The sequence below is a fragment of the Trachypithecus francoisi genome, unplaced genomic scaffold (genome assembly GCF_009764315.1).
Source record: "Trachypithecus francoisi isolate TF-2019V2 unplaced genomic scaffold, Tfra_2.0 Lachesis_group2, whole genome shotgun sequence".
Lineage (NCBI taxonomy): Eukaryota > Metazoa > Chordata > Mammalia > Primates > Cercopithecidae > Trachypithecus > Trachypithecus francoisi.
In genome coordinates, this window is record NW_022681465.1 from 153,160,770 (window position 1) to 153,183,914 (window position 23,145).

Sequence of the window (23,145 nt, forward strand, 5' to 3'; positions counted from 1 at the left end):
GTTCTGTGTGGGGCACTTCATCAAATTTAATGATGCTGAATCTCCAACTCCACCTGCAGCTCTCTCTTTGAGCTGTGTGACCTTGCTCAGGTTGCTTAGAATCTCAGAACCTTAGTTTCCTCATCTGAAGATAGGGATGAAAATATAATACCTACTTCACAGAGATGATGTGAGAATGAAACAAGGTTAACATATGTAAAATGTTCAACACAGGACCTGGCACATAGGCCATGTTCAATAAGTGGCTATAGTTGTCATTTAAAAATATATTCTTTTGTTCTGGGCATGGTGGCGTGCGACTGTAGTCCCAACTACTCAGGAGGCTGAGGTGGGAGGATTGCTTGAGCCCAGGAGTTTGCATCATTGGTACCTTGGTATCCATGAATAGCCACTGCATCCAGCCTTGGCAACATAGTCTTTTTAAAAATATATATCTATGTATATACACCTTTGCTACCTCCCTTTCCTTGGGGACATGAAGGGGAAGTGGAGGTAAGGAGGCAGCCCTGGCAGAGGCCCCCTTGTTCTGCTCATTACCCAGTGCTGCATGTTGGTCCCATGTGGGCTCAGAGAAGCATAGCCAGCCAGGAGCAGACCTGGGGCTCCTTATTGACCTGATCTGACTCCAGGCGGCTGTGAGAGTCTCTGAAAGATTGGCATTAGCACAAAGAGCCCACTCAATGTGAGCACGCAGGAAGCCTGTGCAGGAACACGTTCATATGAGGGGGAAAAAAAAGAAAAAGAAAAAAAATCCAAATCATCAACAACTGATGAGAGCAATCCAAGAATTATAGAGCACCAGCCATCTGGTCAGATCATTTCAGATCTGCACGAGCAATAAGAGGGAATTGAATTTTAAAAACCTCATTTATAGTAGACCAACTACTCTGGTTTCAAGTATTTAAGAGAGGAGTCTGATTTCCTGCAGGCCCTGGACATCTGTCTGAAGGAGCACCTGACTCTGGTCTGGGTGACTCTGTGACACTGTTTCTGCTGGGCCTTTGGCTCTTTGCAGCTTTGGAGGGGCGATGTGGTTCTCCAGTCCTCTGACACCAAATGGGTGTGCAACAACTCAATGCAAATCTGCCAATGTCTATGTGGAATTAGTCTCAGATCCCTCAAGTTAAAGGGCTAAGTCCATAAGACTGCTTCCATTTCAGATGGCAGTTGCAAGTCCTGGGCCACCTGTATTTCTGACTGACCAGGTATAAACTGAGGATTCTCACAATCTCCTTCTCAGGTTTGACATTAATAATTTGCTAGAATGGCTCTCAGGAAAACACTTTATGTTTATTGGCTTATTATAAAAATGCAACTCAGTAACAGCCAAATGGAAGAGTTAGGTGCATGGGGCAAGATATTGGAGTGGGGGTAGGGAGTGGTGTGCAGAGCCTCCTAGCACTTCAGTGTGTCCACCAACCCTCATACTGAAGTGGAGTTCAGGAAGCTCTCTGAATCCTGTTGTTTCAGGGCCATTATGGAGGTTTTATTATGTAGGCATGATTGATTAAAGCATTGGCCATTGATAATTGATCTCAATCTCCAGTCCTCCTTCCCTCCCCTGAGGTCAGAGTGGGGTTGGGGCTGGAAGTTCCAGCCCTGTAATCCTGGGTTGTTCTTTCTGGCAACCAGCCTCCATCCTGAAGCTATCTAGAACTTCCAACCAAGAGTCATCTAATCAGTAGAAGAGCCCCATTGTTGGAAAGGGGTTTGGTAGGAATAACAAAATACACTCTTATGGCTCAAAAAATTCCAAGAGTTTTGCAAACAATGAGCCAGGAACCAGGGTCAAAGACTACATATATTTTTTATTATACCACAGTTGGAATGAAGGTGAGACTAAGGGGCAAAGCTCCCAGTGTGTTCTGCCCCCTCCCCAGGTCTGTGGTTGGCAGGCAGATGACCCTCCCTCCTTCCCTCCCTGATCCTGGAGGGATCTCCCTTTTGTGTCGTCTCATTCCTCATGGTCCCCAAGAGTATAATCTCTTCTGTCCCATCCTTCATACACAGACATGCACACACATGTGAGGCCCATGAGATTGGGTGGGAGTGAGGTTGTTGGTTCCGGACACTTCATGCCTAAGCCCCTGCAGCTCATCAAAGTGTGGCAGTGGGACTTCTTAGCTGCTCTTAAGGAAGTAATGACTTGAAGGGGATAGCCAGGGGTCTTTGCTGGATGATGTTTCACCCTGACTCAAGCACAGTGCTGGAAATGTGGGGCAGGGGCCAAATAGAAGAAACAGCCTGATTATGTTGGGGTGGTCTGTCTTGCTTCTTGGACATGAGTTGCTATCTCTGGCAACTTTTCAGGATGAAGTATTCAACAGAGCTTACTTTTGGTGCTACTTCTTTCTGCACAGTGCCACCCTTCTTACTTTGAGGGCTTTCTAGTCTTCTGGGGATTTCCTTAGAACTTCATTTGTTCCTCTTCTACCTATACTTCTGGTCCCTCCCTCTATAATTTCCACCTCCCCAACCTTTGTTAAGCATTCTCCACTCTGAGCATCTCCTTTGCTCCTTGGTAATACAAGCTTGTTAGGGAGAACCACTTGGAGGATGGCGGGATGCCAGGTCTCTTGAGGCCTGTAGGAGCAGTTTCTGAGGCTTCAAATTATCCTGTACTGGGAGAGAAAAAAGGATGGTGGGCTGGAATACAGGAAGGCCCCAGGAGGCTCCATGAGGACAGTTTAGATTTCTTTATCGCAGAGCGACCTCATTTCTCATGTAGGGAGGTCTCTTCACTAGTTTCCCAGGATGATTGATCACTGCCCCTCAGCAGCTAAATCCCACAGCCCCCTGGGAGAGCAAGTGGAGGCCAGGCCAGGAAGGCCTGCAACCTCCATGGCAGCCACTGCCAAGACTGAGGCCACTTTGCAGCTGGCTGGCTGAGTTCTGCTCTGGCACCAAAGCATCTCTGCCCTGGCTTTGGCCTTCATTACCCGGATGGGACAGGCCAGGGTCCAGTTTGCAATCTGTGCATTTGGGTGGTGATGGAGAGCAGCTGTTGACCATCCTCTTTCTAACAAGCATTTGTATGCTTAATGCGCACCCTGAAGCTCTTATCCTCCCCTTCCTCTGCTTCTATCCACCTGTTCTCTCTAAGGTTTAATCAGGAGTGCTGAGCAGAGTGGCATAGCCTCAGCTCTCAAAGATTGGGACACCCAAATGGCTGAGATGGAAAACTTAGACCAAGTAGAGATGATGGAAACTAGCTGCCAAAATAGTCCCAGCCCTCATGCCACAGACTTTGTTTTAGTTCAGAGAACCTTTGTAGCTCTGACTTTGTTTCCTTTTCTAATATTGGCCTCACCCCACTGGCCAAGACAACCCAGAGCATCTCCGTGGTTAAGACTAACCAGGGCTAGGAGTAGTTCTCAAGGGCTTGCCTAGAGCTTGAATGAGAGGCCCTTTCCCAGAACCTGTTAGTTTTGTCAGAGCCTTGGAGGTAGGAATTGATCTATAACTTAGAGATAGTACCTCACTAGGTAAAGAAGAAAACAAAGTATGAATAGTGGTGTTGGTGGGGATAACATGAACAGAGACCTGAAGTGAGAGTATATCTGCTTGTCTGTAGTGACAGGTATGTGTAAGGGAAAAATGAGGATGCGGGGGTGGGTGGCATCCACTCTGTCAGAGGTGGGGGCCAGTGAGGGGGAGGGAGGAGATCAGAAGGAGAACTGACAAGCCAGTAGATTTAAAGGTGTGAAACTAAGTGTAACAGATGTGTCTGTCATAGAATCCAACCAGGAGCTGTGCTGGGAGATGAGGAGATGAAGAAAGATGATGTAAACTCCTGGGTTTGAGGAGTTTGATAGTAGAAGAGGAGAACTAAAAGGGCAATTTCAGTTAGAGATAGCCATATCAGAAAACTTGTTCATTTCAGGTTCCATTTGTTGAACTCCTGGAAGTATAGTGCTTGATGCCAGGGATACCATGGTGGGCATGACAGAGGTTGCCCACCTGGGCTTATAGTGATGGAGGACCCCCTGTAGGAAGGTGGCTCAGTGGGAATGCAGAGGACACTGAAGGAAAGGCTTCGCTGAGGTGGGGTCATTGGAGCTGGATGGAGAGAGGTTTTGTGTATGTTGGAAGGCAGAGGGGAAAGGAATCAGTGTTGACAGATTTATAATCCCATAGAGGAGATCACTGATGGGGCAAAGTTATTTGGGTAGCAGATGGACAGTCTTGGCTTTATAAATGTGACGAGACTGAGAAATTAGAAGCAGAGGCTGGAAAGGGACACAGAAAGGTAGTAGGAATATAGACAGAAATTGAAGAAGCTCCTTTTAGATGTCTTCAGTTTTCTGAGCCAAGCTGAGGGTGGTCTTCTGTTTTGGGTGATGAAAGAGAAGTACCCATTTGGGTGCTTGAGAAATGGAAGGTTGGGAAGAACTACTGTGGGGAAGGTTCTTGGACAACCAAGAGGTCAGAACTAAGCATCACCCAGTATTAGGAAAGGTCCGGTTAACATCTGACAACCTGACACTGTGGTGGGTGAGGTTTGTTGACTTTCTTGAATAATCTAAGCCCTGGGCAGTGCATAGGTGGACAGTGAGATGGTTGGAGTCTGAGGGATGATAGTCGGATCATTCTGGGGACTCTTGGTATGTGGGAGTCCCTTGGTATGTGGGAGTCTCTGGGTATGGTGAGGGAGACTTTTGTCCATCTGGCCTGTGGGGCTTTGTGAAGCCAGGTTTCTGGCAAGCTCTGGAGAGCTTTTTGGAAGCTCCTCTGAACCTGCTCCAACCTTCCCTCTTCTGAAGACAGGGAACATCAAGGGAACTCTTTGAGGCCCTGGCAGTGCACAGGGCAGGGTGGGGGTGGCACCCCACTAGCCACTGATCTTTTGGCTGCCTCTCAAGAGCACACATGAAGCACGGCCTTGTGTGCAGGGGCTCTGTGAGCCTTTTGTTGCCTGGGTGCTAATCAAGCTGATTATATTTCTGTTCATGTGGGGGTTTTGTTATTATTCATAAACTCGTAAGTTGTTGGTTTTGCCTTATTTCCCATAATATGTGGATTTGGGCAAACAAAGATTGAGTTTTAGTTTAATTTATTTAATTCCCAGAACAGTCTGTTTATGGTTTGTGTAATGCAGCTGTTTGGAAGAAGAGAACCATTTCTTTGGATTAAAAGTTTTCGGATTTGATTACCTATGGCCATAATTAGTTTATCTGGGCAGAGGTGAGTTTTTAAGGAATAGTAATATGGTATATTTGTAAAGTTCTTTTTCCTTAGGGGAAAAGAGAAACGACCCCTGCTCCTCACCCCAGTAGCCTTCTAAATGTTGTATAAACATCATCTTTTTAATCTCTATTCCATCATCTCCCAGTTTGGTCAAGTCATTCAGGCTCTTCTTTTTTTTTTTTTTTTTCTGAGATAGAGTCTCGCTTTGTCACCCAGGCTGGGGTGCAATGGCATGATCTCGGCTCACTGCAACCTCCACCTGCCAGTCTCAAGCAATTCTCCTACCTCAGCCTCCTGAGTAGCTAGGACTACAGGTGCCCGCCACCATGCCTGGCTAATTTTTGCCTTTTTAGTAGAGACGGGGTTTCACCATGCTGGCCAGGCTGGTCTTGAACTCCTGACCTCGTGATCCGCGAGCCTCGTCCTCCCAAAGTGCTAGGATTATAGACGTGAGCCACTGCGCCTGGCCAAGTCATTCAGGCTCTTAGAGGATGAGGAGGTTGTCTAGTATCTCATGACCAAGAAATGACTGAGGGGATCCTAGAATGGAAGGGGCTTACCAAAAAAAGAAAAAAGACAGAGGGGAAATAGGACCCAGGAATTCCAGTCTAGCAGTTGGGTAGGGAAAGGAAGAAAACTAACTTTTTTTTTTTTTTTTTTAACATCCCCTTGTGCTAGGTGCTTTGTATATATTAAGTCCTCAAGATACCCCATAAGGGAGTAGTTATGTTTTCTCTTGGTCTCTTTTGGAGCCCGTGGTCCATTGGTAAAGGGGCTTCAGATCCCATTGCTTTTCCCAGATTTCCTTTCTTCTTAAGATGGAATCTGCGGGGTCATGATCTGAAAGCAGTTTTATTTAAAGTATACATGGGAACAAAATAATGTGAATTTTGGAGGCCTTTGACACTGAGAGGGGGAAATTATTCAAGCAGACACAGAATTATCAAGCTGCCCTGTTTGGGTTTCTAGGTTGGATCTTAGGGATTGATTCTGATGTCCCTAAACACAGTGGAGTAAGCAGCCCTGTGTGCAGTGTGATTTGAGGACTGTTAGCTGGCTTTAGATTCCCACTGGGTTCAACTGTAGATGGAGAGGCTGGAGGAATTGTTCCCTAAAGATGGTTAGCATTTTAGCTTCCAGTATTTGATCAAAGTAGCTAGCTGAGGATACCTTGGAGTTAGGTATAGAGCAGTAGATTTCAAAGGGGAGAACTCTTTTACAAAGCTGGCAGTAATGGTGGCACCCAGATAAAGTGTTTCATTTACAGGAGTCCGTCTTAGTTTTGAAGTTGAGGGATGTACTTTGTGGGGTGAAGAGAAGTAAGAAGAAAAGTTCTAAGGAATGCTGAACATTTTTCACCTATTTGCTGGCTTCATCTGACACGGCTGATGCATATCAATGAAAGTCTTTGTTCTAAAGTGGCCGTTTGAACACAATACTCTTTTTTTTCTCTTTTCCTTGTTTTCATGCTCTCAGCCCATTTCCCTTTTCCCTTCCTTCACACCCTGCCATCCCTGCCACCTTACCTTCCTAGCTGCCTCTACCTGCAGCTGAGTGGCAGGTGGCAGGGATGGATAGATGGAGGGGTCTGTAGCTGGGGGAATATTTTCTCAATTCTGCTAGCATCAAAGAAATGACTTCCAAGCCAATTCTTCTAGCCACGTATTTCGCTGATCAGTGAGAACTAGAGGAGAAACACATTAACGTTGCCAGAGAGGGGATTTGGGAAAAATCAAGTCTGTGGAACTGAGTGATCTAAAGTCATAAGCATTAAAAACAAATCCTAGAGTGCAGCTGGAATTCTTCCCAGCCTGCCTCCCACAGCCCTGTCCCTTGACACACACACCGTGTGGCACATGAATAGTTTGTACCTCAGCTTTCCCAAAGATCCTAATACTAATGACAAGGTGTCCATTTGTGTTGCCCATCATTGGATATTTCTGGGTATAACATGGGAAAAAAAAGCAATCCCAGGAGCTTTTTTCCTTTTTTGTGACCTCTGTGTTTCCATACGCTTGAAAAGGCTTTGGAATAGAACTCTCTTGAATTGAGCACACCTACCTGCTCATCTGTTTTCCCTCCGTCTGGCACCAGTCCAGAGTGAGGTCTTAGGAGGACAATGGCCTTTTCTTTACCCTTAATCCAGGAAGGTGCTTCTTGTCAAAAGAAAAAAAATCTTCTGGTTGTAGGGGCAGAACTTCAAGTAGAGTATTTCGTCTCCTTTGGAAGAAAGATAAAGCCTATATGCCCTTTCTTCAGTGAGACATGTTCTTCACAGAGGCAATGGCCAAGAGCTCAGCCCGGGTTGTATGTTGGCATTTGATTGTTGCTGCCGTGCCTTGAATATAGCATATAGTATAATGTTTTAGAGTGAGTCCACCTGGGTTCACACCTGGGCTCTGTCTTTTATAGCTAGTAGCTGGGCAAGTTACTTAATTACACTAAAGATTAATGAACTATCCCTTTCTGTAAAATAGGGATAGTAATAATGCATTCTTCTGAGGATTATTTTAAATAGTAAATAAGGTAAACATGAAATGTTTACTGTAATGCCAGGTGCATAGTAATAGCTCAGTAAATGTTAACTGCTGTTTTTTCTGTTGTATTAAAAATCAGTGGATGTCAGATGAACCCAAATTGAGGTACAGTTTGCAGAATAACTGACCAGCACTTTTCAAGTATATCCAGGTGACGAAAGACAAAGACTGAGGAACTGTCACAGATTGGAGGAGACAAAAGAGACGTGACGACGAAATACAGTGTGATAACCTGGATTAGATTGTGCAAAAGAGAAAAACATTAGTGGAAAAACTGGTGAAACCCTAGTAAAGTCTATAGTTTAGTTACTACTGTTGTATACATGTTAATTTCTTAGTTTCAATAATTGTCCTATAGTTTTGTAAGATGTTAATAGCAGAGAAATCTGGGTGAAGAGTATACGGGAACTCTGTATTTTCTTTCTTTCTTTTTTTTTTTTTGCAACTTTTCTGTAAGTCTAAAATTATTTCAAAATAAAAAGCTAAAATAGAATAATGTCTAAGTGATCGTTTTAAGTAAAGGAGACACTCACCAGGGTATAGCTGTGGCCCCAGCATAATGGGTAACACCTGAGTCAGTCTTGCCTCCCATGTCAGAGGGAGGGCTCTTACTCAGGGACCCCAACACCTGCCTCTTAAGCACCTGCACACCTGCTGTAGATGTACCACACCTGAGATGCACCTGGCATCCTCAGGCAAGGTCTGTTCTAGGCAGATAATTGGTCAGATAGCAATGCAGACACACACCCCAGATCAGATCCTGCAGTGGGGCCATACAGCGACTGGGGAGGGGGCCACTCATGTGGCATTAGGACTCTCTGCAGGGGTGAGTGATCAGGGCACTTGTCTCTGTTCTTTGGAATATAAATGAAATTCTGCCTGTTTTATCCTACTACCTAAGCACCAATCACTATGGCAGTATGTTTGTGGATTGTAATGCTTACCCCTACGCTCATTGTTTGATCATCCAGGGAAAGAAAAATAAGTTCAAGCCTTTGCAATGATTTGTTATTTTCTTTCCTGCCAAGTGCCTTGCTTTTGCACAAAGCAGATATTTTGCTTGCTTTTCTTAAGTGTAAAAGGTACATGTACTTTTCTTATGACTGATGTGGCCATCCCTGTCATGCTAATAGCAGGGTTTGTAGAAAAAAGCCATTATTATCATTGGAAGAATGTGAGTCTTGGAGTTTTTATTTTTGCATTGAAGTCAGCTATCAGGGGTTCTGGAAAGTATGGAGTCTTTCATTCTAGCACACAACTCCCCTGCAAGCATTTATCCTCAGAATCCCATATTTTTTAAGTTAAAAAAATCAATGCCAAAAAATGTTCTTTGTATTTTAACTCAATGGCTAAGGTATACTGCTTTTTGCTATTGATTTACGAATTTTATTGTCAGACCCTTGGGATGTATGTGGATTACTCAATGCTGTGACAAATGGCTAGGCTCTGAATTATGTAGTGTATTACGGGGGAGTTCATAAACCATATTTTTCTATGGGTTATTTTAGGCATAAGACTAGTGAACTGCCATTTCTCTTTTAGTTACACGTGACTTTAAAAAGGTGGAGGATGCCAGTGGGAAGAAGTGGCTGGCTCAAGATTGACTAGCCAACGGCCCCAAAACCTTGTGAATGCAGAAGGTTGAAGTGGACAGACCTTGAGTGTGGATTGGGAGAACTGAGAGAGGAGAGAGAATCTGCTGGAAATCAAGCCTTTTTGCTGCACCTTTGCTCAGGCTAGAGCCCTAGCAGAAAAATGACTGGCTTCCCCTCTCCTGGGGCTTCTGAGTCCTGAGAGTCCTACACCCTGAGTGGGCCTTCCCTACTCCTGCCTCTCCCTCCCCTACACAGCCACTTATGCTGATGGATGTGCAAACCCTTTACAGACAGTTTGGCACAGCTTCGCTTGCAGAGATCATCTGTCTCTTTTGACTGAGCAACTTTATGTTTGCGGCTCCTTTTCCTTGCACAGAGAGAAATTGCCTTGTGCCGGCTTCTGCCTTCTGATGGAAATGTTTACCTTCCCTAGGGAAAGGCACTATTCTTTGGGGGGTAATGTCTGCTGGTGCTCCCCACCCCTCGTGGAAACATAAGCCTGTGCTCAAGGGTGGACTGGAGGAGGCGGCCGTTGGAGTGTGCACGATTGCTACCGGGGCAGCCATCTGCCAGTGTCGCAGCTCACAGCCTGCCTCTGAGCAGGCCGCCGGGAGGGAGTGTCTGCACTCCCGGGGCCTGCATGCATTATGCACAGCCCATTCCCTAAATGAGCTTTCTAAGGGTATGTAACTCCTTTCTACTCTGTTCTTGTATGGCCTGCCTCAGGGCACCTTTCAGAATCTCCCCTAATTATGCTTCTAGTGCCAAGGATTTAGAATTTCTGGTAACAGCTGAATTTTTTTTGATAGATTTCTGCAATTGCAATTGATTTATAGTTATAGGAGGATTTGTTTCTTCCAGGGAAATTATCAACACTGCGATGATACAGTTTCATGTCAGTGGTATTTTGACTTTATCCACAGCCACAGTCCAGCCTCCTTGGCCTGCCTAGCTTCTTCTGGAATGGACCCCTTGTAATTTGAGGAGGCTGTTCTAGCATTAGAATGAAATCTGAGCTTCCAGTTGCCGACCACCACCTTCCCCACAGATCGCCCCCCTCTTCCCCACCTTCTCTTCCTGAGATGGAGGAGTTTTTTCACAGGCTGCTTAGAAAAAGGAGATTCATAACATGACTCAATCCTCACCCACAGATCTAGGATTCCTGCCATCCAGTAAATTTTGGCAGGCAGGCTGTGTGTATGGAGGGCGAGTCCTGCCCCCCTATCCCTGTCCTGCTCTCCTCATTGCGTGTGCCTCTTGGGTGGAGTCTGGGTTGTCTAGCCTCTCATTTCTTCCGCTTTTCCTCTGAGCAGCCCTTCCTTCTTCTCTAGGGTTGGCCTTTAGTATCTGTAAGGAAAAGAGGACAGTGTCTCACATTCCTGGGACTTCACGGAGAGACCCTTGGGAAGAGTTCAAGTTCTGAGGTGTTTGGGTACTTGCCATGTGCCTACTGCTGCATTAAATACAGTGAGGGCACAGCAGAGTGCCTGGGCCTTAAGCCTTAATCCTTAACCACAGCCTACCTGGGAATCAATTCAGACAAAAAGATTGGCAGTCCTACTAACCCACTCAAGGATCTGGATATGCAGGTGTCCTTGTGTCTGTCATTATGTTGATATGTCAGGGTCATTGAGGCCTCCAGGCTAGTGCTGGTGAGGCCATGATACTGTTGAAAGTGAGTTACTGGTAACGTTGGGTTTTCCTTTGCCCTCTGCTAGGGGAGAGGAGAGGAAAAGGGGCATTAGGTTCCAGAAAATCCTTGGCTATGAAGACTTCGGTTCAACTTTGTCTTCCTTTTACCCATCTCTAGATAAGACAAAAGGACCCTGAATAACAGAGTAGGGAGCAGAGTGGGACTTTGGGGAATCAGAGGCAATGAGAGACCAGCAGGGGCAGAGAGAGCACTTCTGGCCTACGAGCCTGTTAGAACCAGAGAAAGGAGTGCCTTCTTCAGCCTCACTAGCCAGGGAGACCCACGCTAGCCCGATTGTTGGCATGGTCTAGGAGGAGCCAGGAGGCCCCTGCCAAGTCTGTCACCTACGATTATTGTTGCTACCTCTGAGCCGCATGCTCCCCTCTTTAAAGGCTCACAGCTACAGCAGAGCGAAAGGTCCTGAGCTGCTTGGCTCCTGCAGCGTGGAGGCTGACACACAGGGAGAGACTTAGGACAAATCTGGACCAGACCAGATGTGGCTTCTTTTTAACCTAGCCAATAGGAAGCACTTGTTTTAGGAACCCCCACCCCAGTCTGTGTAGATGTGTCTAGAGCTGAGCCTCTTTCTTCCAGTTTGGCCTTTGTGGGCTCTCCTTCCCATTTCTGACCTCAACAAACTGACCTGCCAGCAGGTTCTGGAGCCTTCCCAGGCCTGCAGCAAATAGGGCTTGGCAATGACAAGATCTGTGGTCGGGCTGCATTTATTGGATGTCCTTTGAAATGAACTTTCCCGTAGTCCATAAGTGCCTCCTGGGAGCTTCTTCAGGGTCCTGGCTTCCCTTGAACTTCGTGCTTGTGCTGACTCCCACACACATTTCTGTGTTTTTCATTTTAAAGATGATTGGTGATGAATTGGGGGAGGGGAGTGAGAATTTGCTTTCCTCTGCACCAGAAGTGCAGTGCTGCTAATTTCATTCTCTACACTTTGTCTCTGAGATGAGCAGGGTCCTCTGTGCCCATGTTTAGTACTGCTGTGTTGCTGGACTCTCCTGGCAAAAATTAGGCTAATGTCTCCAACAACTGCATTAGCCACTGAAATGAGGTTCTAAATTGAAGGTACTACACCAAGTCTCTCTCCAAGGTATCGCCTTGTTCTGGCTTTTATTATTCAAATTCATTCTCTCAGTGATTCTCCACAGACTGGCACGCTGGTTCAGTGCAGCACATTGTACTAGCCGAAAGGCAAGATCACCTTTTAAGAAGAGGGAGGAAGGAAAGGAGTAGGGGGAAAGGCAAAAGAGGAATACTTGCTGTGGTACAAAGAATCAGAACTCTTATTCTAAGAGCTGCTTGGCGGGCCTGTGCAATGCTCAGAGATAGGAGGCAAAGGGATCAGACCTAGAATAGGGTGGAGGGGTACCTTCGGTGGGGATGTCATTGCAGTAGTGGTAGCTATGCCTTGTAAGTTCACTACATCTTCCTTCCCTTTCTTGTTTACTGAGCACCTAATGCCTCACAGGGTGCTGAGAATTTTGAGGTGGGAGACCAAAGATCAAAAGGACAGAAATCTTTCCCTTAAGAAGCTCTTGATCGGCTGGATGCAGTGGTTCACACCTGTAATCCCAGCACTTTGGGGACGAGGCAGGCGGATCACCTGAGGTTGGGAGTTCGAGACCAGCCTAACCAACACGGAGAAACCCCATCTCTACTAAAAATACAAAATTAGCCAGGTGTGGTGGTGCATGCCTGTAATCCCAGCTACTCAGGAGGCTGAGGCAAGAGAACTGCTTAAACCTGGGAGGCGGAGGTTGCGGTGAGCCGAGATGGCACCATTGCACTCTAGCCTGGGCAACAAGAGCGAAAACTCCGTCTTAAAAAAGATAAAAAACAAACAAACAAAAAACAGCTCTTGATCTTAGTTTCACCTGTTTTCTGTCTTGGGTGGTATGGGAGGGAAAGGAATGGGAGGAGGGGCCTGGACCTTAGGATTCTTGCATTTTATATTGGAAGCAGGAGACTTTCAGCAGTCAGATGCCTAGATAGTTGAGAATTTGGCTCTTATATGTTTGTTTTTAAAATGACTTTCTCTTTTTTTTTTTGCCTGCTGACAAAGTAATATGTTTTCAAAGCAGAATACTTGGAAAACACAGAAAAACACAAAGGGAGACAACAACAACAAAATCACCCAAATCCCACTGTGCAGATGTCAAATTAACATCATGGCTTGTGTTCTTCCAGTTGTTTGCACAAAAGTGCAGTCATACTGTACAGACTATTTTGAGACAGATACTTTCCCTTTAGAAATGGAGGTTGAAAGTTAGAGCCGCCAGCACATAGGTATAAAGTGAGCCTTAGACATAAAGTGAACATTTTCCAGGTGCTGTTCTTTAATATATTCAAGTGTATGAATATACCAAATTATACTTAATTCTTACGGTTGGGCATTTAGATGGTTTCCAGTTTTTCACTGTTGTAAATAATTTGTCAGTGAATATACTTGTATTTATTTTGATGTATTCTCTGTGTTCTTAGGATTCACACAGCATTGCTTGTCTTTTCTGATTCTTTTTGCCCAGCATTTCAGTGAAGGCAACCTCTTCCAGGCATTTTAGATAACACTATGATTTTGAGTATCTCTCTGCATTAACATCAGATGCCCTGGAATTTCTTCTCTATGTGGTCCCTGGATTATTCTTCTTTGTCCAGGAAATAGCTAGGTTCAGGTGAGATGGGGCAGCGAGAACAGAACACACATTCTCATTGTTTTGTGCCAAGATCGTAAGGTCCCCAGAGACCTCACATTGTCATCAACCCTTTTGATAGCAAGCAGTTATTGAATGCCTGCCTACCTGTGTCTAACCCAGAATCAAATGGAGGAGATGCAAAACAGGTCTGTACTCTCAGGGAACATGGTGACTGATTGAATAACAGAATTGACATGAAGCAATTCACACACAATGTATTGAGCAATTCCTGTATGGTAGGTATTTGTTCTAGGCTATTTGGGAGGGAAGAGAAACGGTAGATATGCTTTTCTTCTTCAAGGAAGCTACAGCATTTATACACAGTTTATATACAGTTAGCTAGCCACACAGGTCAATAACTGATAAATATCTGATTGTACAGACATCAAGTGTTACAGAGGTTCAACGTTGGTAGTCATTGGAGTGTTAGGGTTGCTTTGGTGGAAAAACTCATTCACTGAGAGAGTAATTAGGTAAATTTCAGAGAAGAGAAAAGATAGGAGATAAGTTGGGGCTTGAAAAAGGTGGTATTTGATGAGGTGGAGTATAAAGGGTTTTCCAGGTGGGAGGAACAGCTTGCAAAGAGGTGGTGGCAGTAATGACAGTCTTATTATGGTGACCAGGTGTACAGCAGCACAGAACAGATTGAGGATGGAGAATTACAGAGAGGTGAGGGAGAATTAAGGTTGTATTCTGAGAGTCCTGAGAATTAGGGGATCTAGAGCAGTACTAGGTACACAGTGGACGAGAAAAAAACTTGCTACGTTTGTATCTGATTAAAGGGAAGGTAAGAAAGTCTTGATTTCTCTCAGTGCCAGAACGTGCCAGAATGCCCCAGGCTCAGTCCTTGGACCTCTGCTCTTCTCTGTCTACACTTACAGCGTTGGTGACTCATCTAGTCTGATGGCTTCACATTTCATCTGTATGCTGATGACTCCTAGGTTTTTTGTCTCCAACCTAGACTTCTCTGAACTTCAGATCCATCTGCCTACTGGACACCTTTACTTGGATAGGCATCTTAAATTTAACATGTCTAAAACTGAGCTCCTGCAACTTTCCCCACTTCAGTTAATGGCTATTCTATCCCTTTAATTTTTCAGGTCAAAATCCTCACAGTCATTCTTGACCCCTTTCTTTCTCTAAGACCCCACATTCTATCTGACAGCCAATCCCAACAGCTCTGTCTTCAAAATGTATCCAGAATTTGACCACTTCTCATTACCCCTATGGTCACCATGGTCTCTCACCTGGATTATTGAGTAGCATCTAACTAGTCTCCCTCCTTCTGTCCTGATTACCTGCAGTCATTTCTCAACACAACAGCCAGTGATCCTTCTACCATGCCTTCCTGTACTCAGAAATATCCTCTGGTGTTCCCTCTCACATAAAGTAAGGGTTAGCTCCTTCTTTGGCCTGCACAGCTCTATGATGCGGCTCACCGTTACCTCTGTCATTTCATTTGCTGCTATTCTCCCTTACATTCCCTCTTCTCTAGTCACTCTGGCCTTGCTGTTTTTCCCTAAACATATCAGGCTGTCACACCTTGGGACCTAAAATGTTCTTCTACTGGATGACTTTGTGGCTAGCTCCCTCACTTCCCTTAGTCTTTCCTCAGAAGTGACTTTCTTTCTTTTCCAGCGTCCAAAGCTGGATTGATACAAAACAACAAAATAGGTAAGGTAGTATTGGATTATAACTAAAATTATAAAATAAATGTACATGAGTCTAAACTCATTTAAATAAATGACTAGGGGAGAGAAGTTAAATCTTTTAAAAAATTTCATGTTACTTTTTGTGCATATGTTACAGTTGTATGTATTTATGAGGTACATGAGATGTTTTGATACAAGCATGCAATGGATAGTAATCACATTATGGAGAATGGGGTATCCTTCCCTTCAAGCAATTATCCTTTGTGTTATAAACAGTCCAATTACACTCTTTTAGTTATTTAAATGTACAATTAGATTATTATTGACTACAGTCACTCTGTTGTGCTATCAAATAGTAGGTCTTACTCATTCTTTCTATTTTTTTAATACTCATTAACCATCCCTATCTCCCCGTTCCCGTCCCGACTCCCTTTCCTAGCCTCTGGTAACCATCGTTCTACCCACTGCATCCATGGGTTCAATTGTTTTGGTTTTTAGATCCCATGAATAAGTGAGAACATATGATGTTTGTCTCTCTGTGCCTGGCTTATTTCATTTAAAATAATGATCTCTAGTTTCATCCATGTTGTTGCAAATGATAGGATCTCATTTTTTTTTTAATGACTGAATAGTATTCCATTGTGTATATGTACCACAGTTTTTAAAATTCATTCATCTGTTGATGGACACTTAGGTTGCTTCCAGTGTTGGCTATTGTGAACAGTGCTGCTACAAACATGGAGTACAGATATCTCTTAGATAGACTGATTTCTTTTGTTTTGGGTATATATCCAGCAGTGGAATTGCTGGATCATATGGTAGCTCTATTTTTAGTTTTTTGAGGAACCTCCAAATTATTCTCCATAGTAGCTGTAGTAATTTACATTCCCACTAACAGTGTATGAGGGTTCCCTTTTCTCCACATCCTCTCCGGCATTTGCTATTGCCTGTCTTTTGGATATAAGCCATTTTAACTGGGGTGAGATGATATCTCATTGTAGTTTTGATGCATATTTCTCTGATGATCGGTGATATTAAGCACCTTTTCATATTCATTTGCATTTGTATGTCTTCTTTTAAGAAATGTCGGGCCGGGCGCGGTGGCTCAAGCCTGTAATCCCAGCACTTTGGGAGGCCGAGACGGGCGGATCATGAGGTCAGGAGATCGAGACCATCCTGGCTAATACGGCGAAACCCCGTCTCTACTAAAAAATACAAAAAAACAAGCCGGGCGAGGTGGCGGGCGCCTGTAGTCCCAGCTACACGGGAGGCTGAGGCAGGAGAATGGTGTAAACCCGGGAGGCGGAGCTTGCAGTGAGCTGAGATCCGGCCACTGCACTCCAGCCTGGGCAACAGAGCGAGACTCCGTCTCAAAAAAAAAAAAAAAAAAAGAAATGTCTATTCAGGCCGGGTGTGGTGGCTCACACCTGTAATCCCAGCACTTTGGGAGGCCGAGAGGGGGAGATCACTTGAGGTTGGGAGTTTGAGAAAAACCTGGCCAACATAGTGAAACCTTATCTCTACAAAAAATACAAAAATTAGTCAGGTGTGGTGGTGGGTGCCTGTAATCCCAGCTACTCAGGAAGCTGGGACAGGAGAATCACTTGAACCCGGGAGGCGGAGGTTGTGGTGAGCTGAGATCGCACCACTGCACTCCAGCCTGGGCAACAGAGTGAGACTCCCTTTCAAGAATGAAAAAAAAAAAGAAAAAAAAAGGTAAAAAAAAGTCTATTCAAATATTTTACACATTTTTTGATGGAATTATTAAGTTTTTTTTCCTATGGAGTTGTTTGAGCTTCTTATATATGTCTTATATATTCTGGTTATTAGTATCTTGTCAGATGGGTAGTTTGCAGATATTTTCTCCCATTCTGTGGGTTGTCTCTTCACTTTGTTGATTGTTTCCTTTGCTGTGCAGAAGCTTTTTAATTGGATATGATCCCATTTATTCATTTTTGCTTTGGTTATTTATGCTTGTGTGGTATTGCTCAAGAAATCTTTGCCCAGACCAGTGTCCTGGAAATTTTCCCCAATGTTTTCCTATAGTAGTTTCATAGTTTGGGGTCTTAGATTTAAGTATTTAATTCACTTTGATTTGATTTTTGCTTTTGTATATGGTGAGAGTTAGGGGTCTAGTTTTATTCTTCTTCATGTGGATATCCAGTTTTCCCAGCACCATTTATTGAAGAGATTGTCTATTCCCAGTGTATGTTCTTGGCATCTTTGTCAAAAATGAGTTTACTGTAGGTATGTGTATTTGTTTCTGGGTTCTCTCTTCTTTCCATTGGCATATGTGTCTGTTTTTATGCCAGTACCATGCTGTTTGGGTTACCATAGCTCTGTAGCATAATTTGAAGTCAGGTAATGTGATTCTTCCAGTTTTGTTCTTTTTGCTAAGGATAGCTTTGGCTATTCTAGTTCTTCTGTGGTTCCATATAAATTTTAGGATTGGTTTTTCTATTTCTATGAAGAATGTCATTGGTATTTTGATAGGGATTGCATGAATCTGTAGATTGCTTTGGGTAGTATGGACATTTTAACAACATTGATTCTTCCAATCCATGGACACAGAATCTCTTTCCATTTTTTTGGTGTCCTTTTCAATTTCATTCATCCGTGTTTTATAGTTTTCTTTATAGAGATCTTTCACTTCTTGGGTTAATTCCTAGATATTTAATTTTATGTGTGTAAATGAGATTACTTTTTAAATTTCTTTTTCAGATTGTTCACTGTTGGCATATAGAAATGCTACTGATTTTTAGGGCCACGCGCGGCGGCTCTCTCCTGTAATCCCAGCACTTTGGGAGGCCGAGGCAGGTGGATCACAAGGTCAGGAGTTCGAGACCAGCCTGGCCAATATGGTGAAACCCTGTCTCTACTAAAAATACAAAAATTAGCCAGGCGTGGTGGCGTATTCCTGTAGTCCCAGCTGCTCGGGAGGCTGAGGCAGGAGAATCGCTTGAACCGGGGAGGTGGAGGTTGCAGTGCTGAGATCAAGCCACTGCACTCCAGCCTGGGCAACAGAGTGAGACGTCTACAAAAAAACAAAAACAAAACAAAAAAGAAATGCTACTGATTTTTGTATGTTGATTTTGTATCTTTACCGAAAATGCAGCTTTACTGAATTTGTTTATTAGTTCTAATAGTTTTTTGGTGAAGTCTTTAGGTTATTCCAACACTGTAACCATTCCCTGGCTATTGGCTATGTTCACTGAAGGCCCTAGGGCTCTACAATGAGCAGGTAGCAATACCAGCCAGGCCCATATCCTTTCCTTCAGAGCAGCCAGCTCCCCCAGGTGTGCTGTGTGGGACATACTTTCCCAGACAGCACCTCAGTCTAGAGGTGCCACCTAGGAGTCAGGGACTAGAGTAAAAAACCTTAGACATCTACCTGGTATTCTGTGGTATTGCAGCTGAGGTGGCACTTAAACCACAAGATGCAGTCTTCCCTCCCCTTTCCAAAGGCAGTGAAGCCCCACCCTGTGGCCGCCACCACTACAGGCCCATGGGGAGTACTGCCAGACTACCACCCTTAAGGTCCAAGGGCTCTTAAGTCAGCTTGTGGTAAATGCTGCCTGGCCTGGGACTCACCCTTCGGGGCAGTGTGCTCCCTTCTGGCCCAGGGCAGGTCCAGAAATATCATCTAAGAGTCAGATCCTGGAATCTGGGACCCCAGGGGCCTGCTTGGTGCTCTACCCACCTGTGGCTGAGCTGTCTCAGAGGCTTACCCGAGCCCCTCAGCATGGTACCTGGGCATCATTGCTGGTTATTCAGGGTCTAAGGGCTCTTCAGTTAGCAGATGATGAATGCTGCCAGAACTGGGTCCTTCCCTGTAAGGCAGCAGGTTCCCTTTTGGCCCAGGGTGTGTCTAGAAATGTCATCTGGGAGCTAGGGCCTAGAACAGGTGCCTCACAACTCTTGACTGGTGCCCTATTCTGCTGTGGCTGAGCTGGTATTCAAGATGCAAGATGAAGTCCTCCCCACTCTTCTCTCTTCTCAAGCAGAAGGGAGGGGCCTCTTTTGGAGCTGCGAGCTATGCAGCCTAGGGTTAGAGGAGGGATGATGCCAGGATTCCCGTAGGTGCCTTGGCTAGTGTCTCAGGAGACTGTGTTTCCCGCCCCTCTGCCACCCACTGTCTACTGTCTTTGGGTCCAGTTCAGCACTTGGACTCACCTGAGAGCTGCAGTCCTTGCGGTCTAAACAGGCTTTCAAGTTTGCTTAGAGACCCAGAGCACTTTAGCCTGTGGCGGCAAGGTTTGTGGGAACTCAGGTTTAAACTGCTGGGATCGGTGATTCCCCTTTGGTGTGGGCTGGTTTATATGTTCCCTCCGTGGGTGGATGTCAGCTGAGTTTGGTCCAGTTTTTCTATCTGCTCTAATAGGACAGCACCGCGTTCAGTGCCTCACAATTGCTGTGCTCTCCCTCTGCCAGCGCCTGGAGATGTTCTTCATACCACACTGTCACTGTTGGGGGGTGGGCGTTAGCAATCCAAGGCTATCTTTTCTGTCTCTTCAGTGCATCTTGCAGCGACACAGAGTTGAAAGAGGTACTGTGAATGCTCACCTGATTTTTGGTTTTCATGAAGGTGCTTTTCTTGTGCAGATGGTTGTTAAATTGATGTCCTTGCGGGAGGGACGATTGAAGGAGCCTTCTAGTCCACCATCTTGTTCTGTCTCTTCTCAAGAGTTAAATCTATCTTTCTTTTAAAAAAATTTTTTTTTTTTTAAATTTTGACACAGGGTCTTACGCTGTTGCTCCCGCTGGAGTGCAGTGGCACCGTCATGACTCACTGCAGCCTCGACCTCCCTGGTTCCACCAGTCCTCCCACCTCAGCCCCCTGTGTAGCTGGAACTACAAGTGTGTGCCACTGCAATGGCTAATTTTTGTATTTTTTGTAATTTTGTATTTTTTGCACTTCTCAAAGTGCTTGGGTTACAGGCGTGAGCCACTGCACTCAGCCAAAAATTAGATCTTTCTTGCAGAAGAATTCCAATAATAGAGCTGGGCATGTGGCTTACGCCTGTAATCCCAGCACTTTGAGAGGCCAAAGCAGGTGGATCACTTGAGGCCAGGAGTTCAAGACCAGCCTGGCCAACATGGTGAAACCCCATCTCTGCTAAAAATACAAAAATTAGCTGGGTATGGTGGTGTACGCCTGTAATTCAGCTACTCAGGAGGTGAGGCACGAGAATTGCTTGAACTCAGGAGGCGGAGGTTGCACTGAGCTGAGATTGCACCACTGTACTCCAGCCTGGGAGACAGAGTGAGATGCTCTCAAAGAAAAAAAAAAAAAAGAATTCCAGTTATATATGGATACTCCCCCCCCTCTAGAAGGTGGAGCTTACATCTTTCCAGTTGGGCTAGACTTACTGACTCATTTCTAAAGAACATATTTTGGAAAAGGAAAAATAGTCACTTTACAATGGAGAAATCTGGTAAGTACTACCTGTGATCAAGGGTATCAAGTAAGCCAGGGTAATATCACCAGTATTGTCATGTGGATATGACGCACCTTCTGGTATGATGAGACAAAGGGACCTTTACCTCTGTGGTATTCTTCCTCAAAACCAATGACCCCAGTCTAATGAGGAAAGCATCAGACAAACCCAGGTGGCGGGACATTCTGTAAAGACCTGACCAGTACTCTTCAACAACAGACTATAATAAACAACATTAAGTACTACTAGAATGTAAGCCCTGAGTGGACAGAGATTTTGGTCTGTCTTGCTCACATCTAGATCTTCAGAGCCCAGGGCTGTGCTTGACTCATAACAGGTATTCAATAAAGATTTGCTAATGAATGATAGAATGGATTCTGTTGTATTGCCTGTTTATTCTTAAGGTGTGTGAGGAGTTTGTGTTTAGGCCTTTCTCTTTTGAGATTTCCAGTGGTTTCCCATTCCAATGGGGATGTGATTCCTATTGTTTCTTTTCCACTTTGGCTCAGCTTGGAAGTGAGAGTCAGGTTGGAGGTAGGTTGTACAGAAACACAATGTGTTCACTCCATCAGCAGGAAGAGCAAATAAATAGCTTCATTTACTACTTTCCTGGCAGAAATTGTTTCTGCTGCAGGTGAGGGCTGGTTTATGAGATACCCTCCCCATTTCATGTTTAAACCTGAAACATGATCCAGGACTGGCTTCCTGAGAGGAGGAACACTATCTCTGATTCTAGTTCAGTCCATGACAGATGTGGAGTGTGTGTGGATTTGAAGACAGTGGGGGAAAGCATGGGACTCTTTGATGTGGAGAAAAACCAGAGAAGGAAAATTCATCTACTCACAATTTGTACTGAGCTTCTCTTTGCCATGCACTGAGAATTTGTAGGGTGAAGATAATGGGAATGTGGACTGGTGCAACAAATCCCGTTCAGTAGAGCCTGACATCATGTGATCCTAAGGGAAATAAATTTGGGACAAATGAAAGAAAATCTACCTCACACAGTGAGTTATAGATACAGAGTTGAAAGGATTTTAAAAGTACCTTAGAAAAATATAATGGGTGAGGGATGGAGTTTTGAAGACCTCCGCTAACCATCATGGAGAAGAACCAATCTCTTCTACCCTCAGCACAATGCCAGGAGGTCCTCTGAGACATTTATGGAGATAGTGTCAGGTTAGTACCTTTTCACACACATGGACTGGGTTAGTGTGGGAAGAGACATGGAGCTAACCGCGCTCTGAAGGATTGTGGGTAGCACCTGTTCAATAGTACCTGTCTTTCCCTGTGTTAGCACTTGATTTATCTCTGTCTTAGTACATTTTATGCTCCTGTAACAGAATACTTGAGAATGGGTAATTTATAAAGAGCATAGATTTATTTCTTACAATTCTAGAGACTGGGATATCCAAGTTTGAGGAGCTGCATCTGTTGTGGGCCTAGTTGCTGTGGCATACATGGCCAAAGGCATCATGTGGTGAGAGAACAAAATGGGGCTGAACTTGCCTTTTAGGGGGAAAAAAAAAGAGACGGAGTGTTGCTCTGTTGCCTGGGCTGAACTCCTGGGCTCAATCAAATCCTCGCACCTCAGCCTCCCACGTAGTTGGCAAGCTAGGACTAGGCACGCCGTTGCACCCAACTGGACTTGCTTTTTTAATAAACTACTCTTGCGAAAACGTACCCACTCCTGTAGTGACATTAATTCATTCATGAGGGCAAAGCCCTCACGACCTAATCACCTCTTTCAACATTGTTACATTCAGGATTAAGTTTCCAACATATGAACTTTGGAGGCCACATTTAAACTGTAGCAACTTCATAATATATTTTAAAGCTTCCATAGAATGTACTTCCCAAAGAATGAAGTCATACTGATTTGAGGCCTGAACAAGGTCATTAGGAGCAATAAAATGTAAGATAAAAGATATTTCCCTTGTGCCTGGCACTCTCCATCTCCTGTTGTTTTCATGTTCCCCTTGTCTTGAGCCCAGAGATGTAGCAGTTCTGCTTTCTGTTTTTGGTGTGGTGCCCATGATACCTGTGATGTTCTCTGAACAAAGGCCTGTTCCTGCTGGGCACAAAAATTGGGCTGGGCCTGGGGCTATAGATTTCTTTTGGAGATAAATAAGCAGGGTATCTTGCATCCCCTTCCATTTCTCCTGTCTCAAGGAAGAGGCCAAGGGTCCCCTCTTTTTGCAAGTAAAACAGAATGTACTTTCTTAAAACGATTTAAATATCACAGTTGGGTTCAATTTATCTACAGAAATAGACTTATATAAAAGGCAAACTTACAAAGGAGAAATTTCTACCAAATAATGGGCTCCCTTTTTGTTAAATT

General features: G+C 44.6%; 1 protein-coding gene and 1 long non-coding RNA gene across 3 annotated transcripts in view; one reads left to right on the plus strand and one right to left on the minus strand.

Moving 5' to 3' along the window:
- Positions 1-23,145, plus strand: part of SIL1 (SIL1 nucleotide exchange factor) — a 242,832-nt gene that overhangs the window by 82,948 nt on the left and 136,739 nt on the right. The gene's annotated exons all lie outside the window — the stretch shown is intronic.
- Positions 13,851-19,449, minus strand: LOC117065790. The gene is made up of 3 exons (XR_004430038.1): positions 19,354-19,449; positions 14,845-14,856; positions 13,851-13,865 (listed from the first exon to the last, which is right to left on the minus strand). It is a non-coding gene; the product is annotated as an uncharacterized LOC117065790 (long non-coding RNA).